The sequence below is a fragment of the Nanorana parkeri genome, unplaced genomic scaffold (assembly GCF_000935625.1).
Source record: "Nanorana parkeri isolate BGI_ZX_2015 unplaced genomic scaffold, ASM93562v1 scaffold887, whole genome shotgun sequence".
Taxonomy (NCBI): Eukaryota; Metazoa; Chordata; class Amphibia; order Anura; family Dicroglossidae; genus Nanorana; species Nanorana parkeri.
The window spans coordinates 333,668-339,512 of record NW_017307155.1 but is presented as its reverse complement, the minus strand read 5'-3'; positions in this window follow the sequence as shown (position 1 = coordinate 339,512).

Sequence of the window (5,845 nt, the reverse complement as noted above, 5' to 3'; positions counted from 1 at the left end):
GGAAGCCGGGCAGCCTGTAATAACTCGCTGCCCCACTTCCTGATACCAGAAGCTTGGGTATCGGGCTAGGCATCGAAGCATTTGGGCAAGTACGAATACGTATCGGTCTCGGTACATCCCTAATATATCCACCTTCTGTGAAGGGCATTTATCAAAACTGGAGCTGACAGAAACTGGAGAAGTTGCACATGGCAACCAATCAGCTTCTCTCTTCAGTTTGCTCAGCTTTGCAAATGAGAGGGTGAAGCTGATTGGTTGCAGTGCACAGCTGCTCCAGATTTTGTATGCTCCAGTTTTGATAAATTCCCCTCTCAGTATATTATATATTTTTTCCTGTATATCTTAATATTGTACTGTATTTGCAGTCTTTGTTTTACCAATAGACAGCACATGCAGAGCACACCCATGACACAGGATCCCCCGAGCACTGTGGGGGGTCTCTAAAGAGAAATCACAGAGGCTTTTACTTTCCAACTCTCTATGCGCGATTTTAACTTTGTGTGAAAAAAGCATGGAGGGAGGGAGGATGGGCCGCTCTTTTGATCACTCACCTGTGTATGTAAAAGAGAGAGCTCCACCTACTTGCCAGAAATGAAAATTTAAATATGATTGCACAATATTTACAATTAGCCTGATTATGGTTTGATTTTTTTTTAGTTTAATAATTGTTTTTGTACCTGATTATAAGAAAATATATTTAAATAAAAAAATGATACATTCCATTTCAAGCAAGGGGCAGAGGGCATTTTGTCCCCAATTGGTGAAAGCTAAACATCTGCGTTTCAGTGAATCCACCAAAGGTCCTGGAAAAAGAATATACAACATTTAGTTTATATACACTATATTACATTAAAGGAGAATTATGAGGTGAGTGATTTTCACTCAGCCTCACAATCTGAGCCGACCTGTGACAATGAGACTGTCACAGGTCGGCTCAGTAGATCGGGAAGTGAGCGAACACATACCGGCGCTCGCTCACTTCTCGATCCTGTGCCAGCAGAGAGCCGTGACAGGGGAGGGACTGGATTCCCCCCTCCCCTGTCCGATCCTCCAGCGCTGACTGGCGGAACGGACGGGGAAGGGGCGGGTACAGCTAGCTCTGCCTCTAGATAGGCAGAGCCAGCTGTCACTCACGCAGTTAGGCGGGTCCAGACATAACTTTTGGGATCCGTTCCGGCTGCGGCGTCTCAGTATACAAGGAGCTGTAGCTCGCGGTATACTGAGCTTTGGGTGACGGGAGGACGCTAGTTTGTGTCCTCCCGTAACCCTTAGGAGAACTATGGGTAAAAGCCTTAACCCCATAGTTCTCCTTTAAAGTGTAATGAAGGTAAAACTTTTTTTTTATTAGTTCTGGATAACGTGGAGAGGGATTGGAACCCCTATCAGGTTTTTGTTGCTGTCTGTGTGCCCAATAGGGAGATTCACCCTCTCTATTTGTCCTGGTGACCGTTATCACTGAAAGGGAAAGAAAATCCCAGATTTTAGGTGGTCTCCAAAATGGGAATAGATGGGAAATCTTCCAATGGGTACACTAGTTCTTGGAGGGATTTCGATCCACTTCCTGTTGTAACTATCAGAGAGAAAGTGAAGGCAAACCTTCCCAATGGGACATAGATGGCAAAAACAAATGCTGACAGGGCTTATAATCCCTACTCTAACCTGAGTACAAAAACAAGAAAAGAAGAAACTTCAGAAAATAGATATTTTTTTTAGCCCTGACCATAATAATGTTTAAATTTATGCAGGCTTGGCACAATTCAATTCCCCCTGGAGGGCTAGTTCACACCACAAACAGTGTGTTCCGGCCCGATCTGGTGCCGGAAAGCACTGGATCGCATCCCGGCCTGCTCGTTCAGGGGCAGGAGGGGGCATGACAGTGCAAGGAAGTCAAGGGCACTGCAGTCTTGCCCCCTGGCCACAGTGCAATTGTCCGCCTCCGAATGCGTGCCTGCAGTCCAGCCAGGGACGGTTTTACTCTCTCTGCTGCCCATGGCCAGGTTCCCCCCCTCCCCCATTGAGAATGGCAACTAGGATGGGGGGGGATTGGAGTGAGGGCGGCGCCAAGACGACATCACCAAGATCACTGGTAAACGAACAAGCGGCTTCCACGCTCTAAATTTAGCCCTGCTTGCCCAAAGCAGGGCTAGATGTAGAAAACAACTACTCACCCGGCGCCCAGAACTGCATGTACTGGGCGTCCGGAGTTTTCCACACCCCTGCCACTTCTCTGTTCCCTGCCGCTCCAAGGTCGGGCCTCGGTGGCCTTGTGGAAAATCCGACCCTGGGTCCGGTGCGGTCAGAAAAAATCAGTGCATGCAGCATTGTTTCTGACTGCACCGGCACAGATGTTTCACGGGTTCGTGTGCGGGTGATCGCACTGCGGCCGAGGGGGCGTGGCTGTGGTGGGATTGACTACAATGCACCGCCATGCCCCCTCCCACCCCTGAAAGCAGGGGGCAAGCCGGGATGCGATCCAGTGCGTTCCGGCACCAAATCAGAACCTGTACAGAATGTCCCTTGCAATAATGTCCTGTGATAAACATTCAGAATGTGAGTCAGCAAGATTGAATGTTTATGTTTACATGAGGCTAACACGTTGGGATTGCAACAATAACAGTTCCTGTTAAAACATCTGAACCAGAAGTTCTTTTCCTTCTCATGTGGTTGAGATTTTAACAATTAAAACACCCCCACAAATGTTTCCTTTGTTTATATTTGTACAAGAAAGTATGATGAAGTACATATGGTGAGGCACCGGCTGGCGGGATTGTGGACAGTATGGACAGTGTGTATAGTATGTGCCCCCTAGGTTTCTCACCCACACATGGTGAGGAGCTCCAGTAGGGCCGTAACTATAGTTAATGGGGCCCCATAGCAAAAATGTGATGGGGGGCCCCCTGATGACCTCTCTCTCAGCTGTGTGTAATGTAATTGCCAAGATCCCAAAGACTCCTTTTGTACATCTAAATTCTTCTCTACACTGTAGACTTTAAAAGGGATTAGAGTTGTCGTCAACTGCAACCACTTCAACCCTTAATAAAACAGTAATGTGTTCTCTTCTAGACATTGCGATCCGTTTCATTCCGAATCAAAATTCGTACAAATTTTCCAAAATTTGGACACATCCGAATTTCCGAATCCCAATGCATTCGAATGTGTCCAATTCCGAATTTCCGTTTACGAATTGCGGATCCCGTCCAAATTTCGTTCAAAAAGGAAACTGAATTGGACATGTGACTTTGCTGACCAATCAGATGTGTTTTCAGTTTAATGCATCCGACTGGGTCTGCACACGAATGTTACGGCAACATGGGAGCCATATACAGTATATACATATATTACTAAAGCTGAGGCTCCCAGACCTGAATGACATTCGGGATCCAAATTTCCGAATTGAATTCAGGAGCTCCCGAATGCCATTCGGGTCTGGAAGCCTCAGCTTTAATATGGCTCTCAGACCCGTAATGCTTTCTGGAGCTCCCGAATGGTATTCAGAAATTCGGACTCCTGAATGCCATTCGGGTCAGGGAGCCTCAGCTTTAGTAATATGACAAGGAATATGTTTCTGGGGACAAGGAAGCATGGAGACAGTTTCCCGGCTGATCAGGAAGCCAGGTGGCGAGTAATTACACGCCGCCTGGCTTCCTTAACGGAGAACTATGGGGTCAGTGTTTTTCCCCATAGTTCTCCTTAGGGTAACGGGAGGACACAAACTAGCGTCCTCCCGTTACCCTAAGCTCAGTATATCGCGAGCTACAGCTCACGGTATACTGAGACGCCGCAGCCGGAGCGGATCCCGACATCGACTCCGAGATCCGCCCAGCTGCGTGAGTGACAGCTGGCTCTGCCTATCTAGAGGCAGAGCCAGCTGTACCCGCCCCCTCCCCCGTCCATTCCGCCAGTCAGCGCTGGCAGATCCAGCCCCTCCTCCTGTCACGGCAGAGAGCCGTGACAGGATCGAGAGGTGAGCGAACCCGGTATGTGTTCGCTCACCTCCCGATCTACTGAGCCGACCTGTGACAGTCTCATTGTCACAGGTCGGCTAGAACTATGAGGTGAGTGGAAATCACTCATCTCATAGTTCTCCTTTAATGGGACTTCCGGTATCAGTATTCAGTATTGACAAGTGCCAAAAAAATAAAATATCGATACTCTTACTCGATATCGAAAAAACGGTATCGGTGCATCCCTAGTTAGAACCCATGTGGGTTTTTATTGGTGCCTGTGTCTGCACTGGAGAATTGTCAAGGTGACCATTACGGGCAAACTCAATGGACCACTTGCCGTCACCCTTCAGTGTTTCTAGCTAGATTTCAGTCAGAGCACCGGGCAGTCCTTACGGGAGAACCTGCAGCTACCCAATGGGGCTTGCCATATGCTGGTACGTTACGCTCATTTTAACGCTTGGCACCAACACTGTGTTATTTAATATTCCAGAAACCCATAAAATAAGCTCTGTGTAGGCCAGTTTGGATTACAGTTTTGTGGTCATGCTCAGGTACACAGTTTGAGAGAACATTTTGTAATGTTTTGGGGTTTACTTAAGGTAATTCATGTTCATGGGACTACTGACACAAGTGTGATGACTGATGAGTGAAAAGCATTTGACATCACTAGTTTCTTCACTAAGATACATACTGTATATTATCATTCAAGTCTAAGAGGTATGATGTATGAAAAACACTTGAAGCTAAAATATTATGGGCACTCTGTTGTTGTGACGTTATTTATACACATAGTAACACAGCATATTGATAGGAAATCATTAGGGGACATTTATATGATTTTCTTTGGTATTGTTAGACTTGTTTACTCAGCTGAATGCACTAATAGCATATACGAATAATTATAGTAATACATTACAGCACTTACATCGGATTATACACATATGAATAATAAAAAGCTTCACTATTATTTACCTGGAGTATCTCATGTTCTTATTGTAAAAAGAAAAAAAAAAGCTGGTCAAAGCTTCACCAAGCAATGGTCTGAGTTGTTTGCACTAATCTCCAATAGTCACCACAGTATAAACAAAAACATGTCTATGAATCCTTATGGCAAAGCTGTTTATGTTCTCATGGTCAGCAATGGCCATACAGCGACAACATACAGATGCAATAGTGTTGTTGATCACCTGCGCGCCATACAGCGTTGTGACCTTGTCAGATGGTGGTGCTCGTAGTGATAATATGGATGGTGCCGTGTAAAACTCAAACGCAGATTGGATAATCACCAGCACACACTATACATTAGTATACAGATGGGGCGTATTTCTCTACCTGGGAGTCACGGTGGTGCACAGCTGCATGCAGGCAGCCTCTACAATCTATGACATGCGTAGGAGGACAAATGTCATTGTTTTCTATGCACAGGGCCGGTGCTTCAACTTCCCCCCCTCTATTTCAAATTGCAAAAGCCAATAGCAGACTGGCTATTGCACCTGCCCACTGAGCAGAGGAGCAGAACTGAGAGAACATTCTCTCTCAGGTCCGCTCCTCTGCTCAGTGGGTGGGGTTTCAATAGCCAGTCTGCTATTGGCTATTTCAAATTAAATAACCAATAGAAGTCTGGCTATTGTTCCTGGCTCCCAACATCCACCTGTCGCCTGCGGAAGCTAGCCAGCAGGAGAATGGAGCCACGCAGGGGTGATTGGGGGTTGTGCCACAGGTGGATGGGGCAAGTAGCTCGTCTTGCCCAGGGTGCACAATAGTCTAGCACCGGCCCTGACTATGCACATGTGATTACATCCACAACAGAACTTATGCACTTCACCGAACTCAGACCCCCTATTTGATTGTATTCATGCATACTGGGACATACGCACTGTCCTGGTACCCATGTAAAC